The sequence below is a fragment of the Alligator sinensis genome, unplaced genomic scaffold (assembly GCF_000455745.1).
Source record: "Alligator sinensis unplaced genomic scaffold, ASM45574v1 scaffold375_1, whole genome shotgun sequence".
Taxonomy (NCBI): Eukaryota; Metazoa; Chordata; order Crocodylia; family Alligatoridae; genus Alligator; species Alligator sinensis.
In genome coordinates this window covers 3,511,438-3,520,159 of record NW_005841928.1, presented here as the reverse complement: position 1 = coordinate 3,520,159, position 8,722 = coordinate 3,511,438, and the positions used below count along the sequence as shown (strand labels likewise).

Sequence of the window (8,722 nt, the reverse complement as noted above, 5' to 3'; positions counted from 1 at the left end):
TAAATTATTATAAATATAATATTTATTATATGTTAATAAATATATAATTATATAAGATATATTATTTTATATATAATTTAAATATTATAAAATTAAATTATTATAATTTAATAAATATTAAATTATTCCTTATTTTTAATTTTAATTATTTTAAATTTTTAATTTAACCCTGGATCACTCTGCATTGGCTAGATATGTCACCCCAGTCACTTATTCACTAACAAATGCCCCTATTTGAAAGTCCAAACATGGTTTTCCACATATGCTCCATAAATACCAGACTACTTGATTTTTTATGTTCATTAGTTTATCCTACAGTTATACAATTCTAAAGCAGTACTGTCAATACACAACATAATTTCTTGTCTTTAAGTACCTTTATCATTCCCTGAGAACGCCCAAGGATGCAACTGTGCATTTTCTGTTACACATTTGCTTTTGGACACAGTGACCTTGGATTGTAATAACTTGTAAGTTACATGCTTTTAACTTTTGACATTGTACCATTAAGATCTAAATTTGGTATCAACTGCATATTTTTACCTCCAATTTAATCATTAACTGTCTATTAGATTACTTTCTGCATTTAATAGTGGATCTGAAATGTTTAATAATAATTTAAAACCAATATCACAATTCATAGCTTTCTTATAATAAAATAATTCTTCCAAGAACCTAAACCCTTTTTAAATCTGGCATTCTCCTTCCTGCATCATAGAAGGAAATCAGCCACCAACATCTTGTCATAATGATCTTTTGATTTTGATCATTTTATCACTGAAAAATACAAAGTTCAGGGTATGTTGTTCAGGATATGTTTTCTTGTTGATGTGTCATGCATGTAATTCCCATTAACAGGGGTTATGCAAGCATATCCACAAGATAATTGATCTCTTCTTGTTATTCAAGTCCATATTCAGCCATTCTTCTAGGTTTAATCCTCCAATTTCCCCCTTCTCTCTTTGGTCAACAAATTAACAATTTCCAAGTGTGTCACATGCATTAAATTTTACTGAGGTAAGCATTCATATATATTTTAACTAACTGTAAATCAGTTTGAGCAGTGGAGGATTAGTTAAGTATTCACTAAAATCACAAAGACTATTTTCAACACTTGGACATATTACACAAAGGAATGGTTTCTACCCTGCTCTGCAATAACAGTTCAATGTTTGCTTTATCTTCCCATTTTGGAAAGTTCCCCTTTTCTTTCAGATAATAGTCATTTTCAGCCTGTCAAGCCAGGAAAGCTTTACTGGAAACTCAATCTAAACATGAGCCTAATCTCTTTGAAATTCACAAGGTTCTGCCACTATCCAGACATTTACAACACTTGCTAGAATTACTACAAAAATCTCTCTTTTCAAAGTAGAGATGAGAAGAGAAATATCACTGTGTGTGTGTGTGTGTGTGTGTGTGTGTGTGTGCGCGCGCGCGTGTAAGTGTGTGCACGCGCGCATACATGCTGACTTTATCAATTAAAATTCCAAATTTAATCCCTTTTACAATATACCCTTATGAAGTAAAATAGAATAGTATTCATGCTAATTCCTTTTCTCTCATAATTCAGAGAATGTATATCCTAGACATAAGCTTTAAATCAAAGCCACCAGAAGCAAAGGCCCCTAAAGTTGGTGGAAATTCAAATGTTTATTTGAATTACATAGCTGCACCCAGTCTCTATGATAGGATAAAACAAAACTCCAGGAAGTTCAGGGAGATTAGTTCAGTAGGCCTGTTTTGTGGCTAAAGGGCCTCCGTCATGAACTTGAAACAAAAAGGCTAGCAATTTAAGTCTGGGTGTGGCCAAGTGATCTTAAATCTCCATTTATGGTCATGGCTGAGTTAAACCTTTTGGGGAGAGGCAATCTTGTGGCAGAGGATGCAGAAAAGGCTTTAGTGCTTAATGCCTATTTCATCTTAGTCTTGGTAGGTAAAGTCAGCTCCCAGACTACTGCATCAGGACCCACAGTTTGGGGAGGAGGTAAGCACCTAACAGGTTGAAGAACAGGTTACAGACTATTTAGAAAAGCTGGACATATACAAGTCCAGGGGGCTAGATGGGATGCAACTGAGGGTGCTAAGGGAGTTGGCTGATGAGACTGTAGAGCCACTGGACATCATCTTTGAAAACTCATGGCAATCAGGAGAGGTCCCAGATGATTGGAAAAGGGCAAACAGTGTCCATATTTAAGAAAGGGAAAAAGGAGGATCCAGGGAACTACAGACCAGTCAGCCTCACCTCTGTCCCTAGAAAAATCATGGAGCATATCCTCAAGTAATTGATTTCTAAGCACTTGGAGAAGAAGGTGATTAGGAACAGTCAGCATAGATTCACCAAGGGAAAGTCATGCCTGACCAACCTGATTGTCTTCTATGACAAGGTGACTGGCTCTGTGAATGTGAGGAGACCAGTGGATGTGGGATACCTTGATTTAAGCAAGGCTTTTGATATGGTCTCTGACAGCATTCTTGTAGGTAAGCTAAGGAAGTATGGGCTGGATGAATGGAAATGTAAGGTGGTTAGAAAAGTGGCTGGAGCATCGGGCTCAAAAAATAGTAATCAATGGTTCAATGTCTAGTAGGCAGCCGGTATCAAATGGAGTGCCCCCAGGGTCAGCCCTGGGGCCAGTTTTGTTCAATGTCTTAATGACCTGAAGGATGGCACAGAGTGTGCACCCTCAGAAAGTTTGCAGATGACACCAAGTTGGGGGGACTAGTAGATACACTGCGGGGTAGGGCTAGGATTCTGAGTGACCTAGACAAATCGAAAGATTGGGCCAAAAGGAACCTTATGAGGTTCATCAAGGACAAGTGCAAAGTCCTGCACTTAGGGTGGAGCAATCCCATTACCTGTACAGGCTGGGGGCTGACTATCCAGGCAGCAGCTCTGCAAAAAAGGACTTGGGGGTTATAGTGGGCAATAAGCTGAATATGAGTAAAAAATGTGCCCTTGTTGCAAGGAAGGCTGCTAGCATACTGGGCTGCACTGGTAGCAGCATTGTCCACAGGTCAAGGGAAGTGATTACTGATTAGTCCCCTCTATTCAGAACTGGTGAGGCCACATCTGAAGTAGAGTGTCATTTTTGGGCCCCCCACTACAGAGAGGATGTGGACAAATTGGAGAGAGTCCAGTGGAGGTCAACAAAAATGGTGAGGGTTCTGGGGGACATAACTTATGAGGAAAGACTGAAGGAACTAGGCTTATTTACTCCAGAGAAGAGGAGACCGAGAGGGGATTTAATAGCAGGCTTCAGCTACCTGAAGGGGAAGTCAAAAGAGGATGGAGCTGGACTGTTCTCAGTGGTGGCAGATGACAGAACAAGGAGCAACAGTCTTAAGTTGCAGCAAGGGAAGTTTAGGTTAGATATTAGGAAAAAAATTGTCACTAGAAGGGTAATAAAGCACTGGAACAGGTTACTCAGAGGGGTTGTGGAATCTCTATCCTTGGATGTTTTTGAGACCCTGCTAGACAAAGCTTTGGCTGAGATAAACTACTTGGGGATGGCCCTGCTTTGAGCAGGGTTTTGGACTAGATGACCTCCTGAGGTCCCTTCCAAACCAAATTTTCTATGAGTCTATGATTAAAATTCAGATCTGGATCCTGTATTTTGAGTTCTGTTCATCCTTAATCTCTATTGGGCACTTTGTACTGAGAAATGCTGTCCAGGCCAATGGTGCTATAAGTTGACATAAAAAGAATCTGCTAACATTTTTTCTTTTATGAAAATAAACATTATATGATGTAAGAAAATCAGGAACTCATTATTCTTTCTGATGGACAATCCTATAGTAAGGATTGAACTATGATATCTCAAGGTAGCTGTTTGGATATGAGTGCAATCTTAATTTAAAACATAATAATAAGTCTGAACTGTTTGCATAAAATCAGAAAGTGTTTAATCAAATTTGACTTACTGATCTACTAAAAAATTAAACTACATGCAAGAGTAAAACATTGGGCATATCAAGAGCAGATTTACTATTTCTTCAGCTAACAAATATTAAGCAAGATGAAGATGTGTATTCCTTACATATTTCTTGTTCTCCTGTTTGCTTTTTTATTTCATTAATCTAAATCTTTCTGTTATAATCGTTAGGGAAATTCACTGTAAGATAATCAGTGCTCTAATTAGTCAAGCAAGACTTTACAAATAAATGAGAAACTATTACTAATAATTGTTATAAAAATTACATTTCAAATGCTGACTTTGTTTTAATATGTTTTATAACGAATGCATCCATAGCAGGTCTAGGCTAGTAACCGATAACTCAAATTAACATTTCAAAAAAGAAGAGGAGACGTTCCGATTACTTGTCAGATCTTGAAAAGAAGGCAACTGCTCAACAAAAAACTCAATGTGTTTGTATAAAAGCATTGTTAAATTATTTCAGCAGTAAGAGTGCCAATCTAAATTACAGCATACAAACTGGTATCTCAACAATTTATATAAGAAGAATACAGACCATGAAACCAAAAATTATTTGTAACTGCATTCAATGTGATAAGAGAACTCATAAAAATTCCTGGAACTACCAGGACAAGCACTTAATTTCATCATTCAGTCACATTATTTTTCGTAACTCTTTTTTCCCTCCTTTGTTCACTATGTATTTAGGGCCTTATCCTAATTCTATTGAATTCAATGGAAGAATTGCTGGAATGAAAGCAGGATCAGACTTTCAAAATGTAAATTGTTTGGGGCGAAAATAAACATGGGATGGAATATAGAATTACAGAATCTAAGCAAATTAGCATTGAAAGGGACCTCAGGAGGTCATCTAGTCCAACCTTCTGGTCAAAGGAGGACCATCCCCAACTACATCATCTCAGTCAAGGCTTTGTCTATGTGGGTCATAACAGGGTGCCATCTCCAGTAGCCTTTGGAAACACCTTGGGGCACTTCTGAGTCCCTTTATGTTTGACTTTACTTTCTGGCCCTCTGTAGCTGTGACTTGTAGATGCTAATGAGGTCACCACCTCCCCTACAGTCTCATTCTCAAACCACCAGATTAAACTCAAACCTAAAGAGTAAATCCATAGACTATAACAAAGGAAAGTTAACAAAGGCACTTATCCTACCCACTTTTTTTCATGGGCTCCACATCTCTGAGTCCCACTGCTTGCTCCTCTCTCCCTCTCATCGGGTGGCTGCAGCTCTGCTTGGAGTTCTCAGGAGTCCACCCTCTCTGCAACTGGGGATCTCTGGCTAGCTCAGACCAGGGCTTATGTAGTTTTGGCCTGAGCGCTCTCCCGGTCACCTGACAGCCCCCAGTCAGCTGACTAGCCTGCAAGACTTGGCTTCTAACCCTTGCTCTGCCTGCAGGCTGTGCCCAGAAGGTTCTAGTTTTAACAGGGCTGCCCTGCTTTCTGGTAACAGGCCTAGGGTTCCCTGTTACAGGGTCCTAAAAACTTCCAAGGATGGAGATTCCACAACCTCTCCGGGTAACATGTTCTCACTACCCTCCTAGCAAACAAGTTCTTCCTAATCTCTAACCTAAACTTCCCTTGCTCTTTGTTCTCATCTGCTACCATTGAGAACAGTCTAGCTCCATCCTCTTTGGAACCCCTCTTCAGGGAGTGGAAGGATGCTATGAAATCCTCCCTCAGTCTTCTCTTCTGCAGACTAAATAAGCCCAGTTCTGTCAGCCTCTCCTCATAAGCAGGGGTCCTGATTTTCTTTGAAAAAAAGCAAATATCTCCAGAAACCCCCCATAAAAATCCATGTTTTTCAGTAAGTAAAATGAAACACGTAGGTATTTAACAAAACCCTTCTAGTGGCAGATGTGCAACATGTGCTGTGCAGCAGCACCTGTATTCTCCCTCTTTTTGCTGCACCCCCCTGCCAGTGACCAGCGGTGGGACCCCAGCAGCCCTGTGCCTTGCCACTGATTGGCTAGAGGCAAAAACTATGGCAGAAATGTGGGTTTTGCCTCTTGCTAATCAGAGGTGAGGCACAGGGCTGCCAGGGCCCTTCAGCCAATCAGTGGTGGGTTGCACAAAAAAGGCAAATTCTGTATTTTTCCAAAGTTTTCCATGAGAGAGAGATTTCAAGGATCCCTACTCATAAGTCATGTGCCCCAGCTCATCACTAACTATTTTCATTGCTCTTCACTGGACTCTCTCCAATTTTATCACATCCTTCCTGTAGTAGGGATCCAAAACTAGACACAGTACTCCAGATGTGTCCTTACCAGTGCCAAGTTGAGGACGGGAATCACTTCCCTTAAACTGCTGACAACACTCCTCCCCCATTCACCATGGGGACCACCCTTTCCCCGATCTTCCTCTTGTTGCTGACATACTTGTAGAAACCCTTCTTGTTACCCTTCATGTCCCTTGCTAGCTGCAACTCCGGTTGTGCTCTGGGTTCCTTGATTTCATCCTTGCATGCCCAAGTAATACTCTTATACTCCTCTGTGACCCTTCTTTCAATCTTGATTATAAATGAGGCAGACAGGCACTTAATACAAGAGCAACATAAGAAGACAGCTGGGTATTCATCCTATCCACAGGTAGGAATTTTTTTTTTTTCAGGAGATAGAAAACTAATATTGTAGGCATTTTCAGGTATAAGGCTTCAGTAGAGTGTTTATGTTTGGCCCTTTCAGTTGTTTTGGATAGCTAATTTTTAATTGGATTTAAGAAGAATGTAAAAAGAAAATTGCAATATTCTAGTATTTTAAAGCATAAAAAAGAAAACATGAATATGTGTTGAAATGATGTGGTAGCCATGAAGGAGAAAGCATTGCACGTGAAAGTTTTGATACAGACAGTAGTAACAATTTTCACCCAATCTGGCCACAGAAAGAAGTTTGTAGCCATTACCAAACACAAGTGCATGGCTGCAGACAGTTTCAAATATGGCCAGTCAGGTGAAAATCTGAACCCTCATTGCATGAGGGTCAGATGAAGATGTTATGTTTCAAAACAGCATCTTCTGTAACTTCTGTCTGCACTGCCTGCCAGTCTGTCGCTGTGTTCTGAGTGGGAGGGGGGAAAGGGAGCAGGTGGAGTTTGGTCTAGGAGTTTTTCAGCCTCTGCTGGAAGGTGGCATGGATGTATTGGAGCCACCAAAGGTGGCTGGGGGACCCACCCTCCAGCACTGGCTGGGGAAACCCCCAAATGAGCTCTTTCTACTCCCTTTCCCCACTCCCATTCTAAAAAGTTTGCAGCCCCACAGGGAGAAAATTTCCCTTAGCAATAGGCCTAGCTGCAGGCTCACTAGAACTAACAGTGAACTTCTGTTTAGTCCCTGGGGATCATTGTAACTCAGAACACTTCCTGCAAAGCATTCAGGAAGCTGCACTTCCATCTTCACCCTTTGTCTAAGTCTATCAGAACCCTTCAGTTGGTCCAATAAAAGATATCACTCACAAAATCTTTTCCTCAAGAAATTAATCTCCTCCCCCTTTTTTTTTGCAATATCAATTCATCCACTCAGTATATTTTAATATTTCTAAGATTTTTCTGGGCACAACTTACCTTATTAAGTGGTGGGTCATTGCAGAAATCTTCCACACTAATAGCATTTCAGTCCCCTTTGTTTTAGATTTGTAGCATAAAGCGAGAGGTTTCTGGGAATACTTTTAATGTTTCTTTTTATTGTTGTTGATGTTGAATGATACCACTTAATGAAAACCATAGCTTTTCAATGAAATCCACACATTTCAATTCTGTTTACAAAAGGTTCTACATCAATGAATTTTGAGGGACAGAGAGAGATTCTAAAATAGCTAATAGTTCACTCACTTGAGAGGTGGGAGACTTGGTCTTATTCTCTGCTCAGCCACTCTTCTACCAAAGAAGTACTTTGACAGGTGGGATAAACAGGCAATATCTCTGGCTTGATTAATATTTAATTAATTATATAAATGGAGCCAACCCCCACAGAAGAAATTAAGAGAAACTCAATCCAGCATTACCATTAGTGATTTAGCTACTCACCTGTGATATGGAAGATCTGCAGCCCCATTTCAGTCCTGTGACCCTGTTTCCTGCACCCAGGGCCCAGGTGCTGTTAATTCTGCAATTAACTGCTTGCCCTTTTCTAGCCCCTGGGTCAGTTCACCCAGACAGCTACTTCATCCTGCCACTTTTCCCTCAGGCTTCTTGCACTTCTCCCCAAACCCCTCTTCCTACTAACAGGGGCAGACCTCCATTACACCCAACTACATATGCGAGGCCTTGGCTTGATCCAATGTGGAACAAGCAGCATGTTCCAGAAACACTCTTTCATATACCCTTCTTTCTATTATGCTGAAGTATACCAAGTGAGACTAACAACACAGAATGAAATATTAAGCTTTGGCTGGACACAACTCAGCCATATATTTTGCTGCTATAATTCACACATCTTCCTCTCTCAGTTTTCCTTCTCTCACATACATATACTGCTTTTTGTCCTTTTACATACCTCTAGCTCAGTGGTAGATCTCCATTCTATTCTTCTCCGCTATTGCTTAAACATCTCTCTTAACCCATTTAAATCCACACTTTTGACTTTCCTTAGTTCATTTGATTCTCTTGTCTTCATCCCAAACCCCACTCTCTGCCATATTTTTCCTTTCCTTTTGCATGCCATAGTTTTACTTTGATGTCACTTGCCTGTCCAACTACTGCTTCTTTTGCTGTCAAAGTTCTTCAACATTTTTTCCACTCACTTTCACTGATTTTCTCTGCATCATATTCTCTCTTCAAACCCTTTCAATCTAGTTTATG

At 40.1% G+C, this 8,722-nt stretch overlaps 1 long non-coding RNA gene across 1 annotated transcript in view; it reads right to left on the bottom strand.

The window, feature by feature from the left end:
* Window positions 1-7,817, bottom strand: part of LOC102370947 — a 43,979-nt gene extending 36,162 nt beyond the window's left edge. Inside the window, exon 1 of the long non-coding RNA XR_323304.1 lies at window positions 7,754-7,817. This is a non-coding gene — a long non-coding RNA (uncharacterized LOC102370947). The remainder of the gene's footprint in view (window positions 1-7,753) is intronic.
* Window positions 7,818-8,722: the final 905 nt, after the last annotated feature.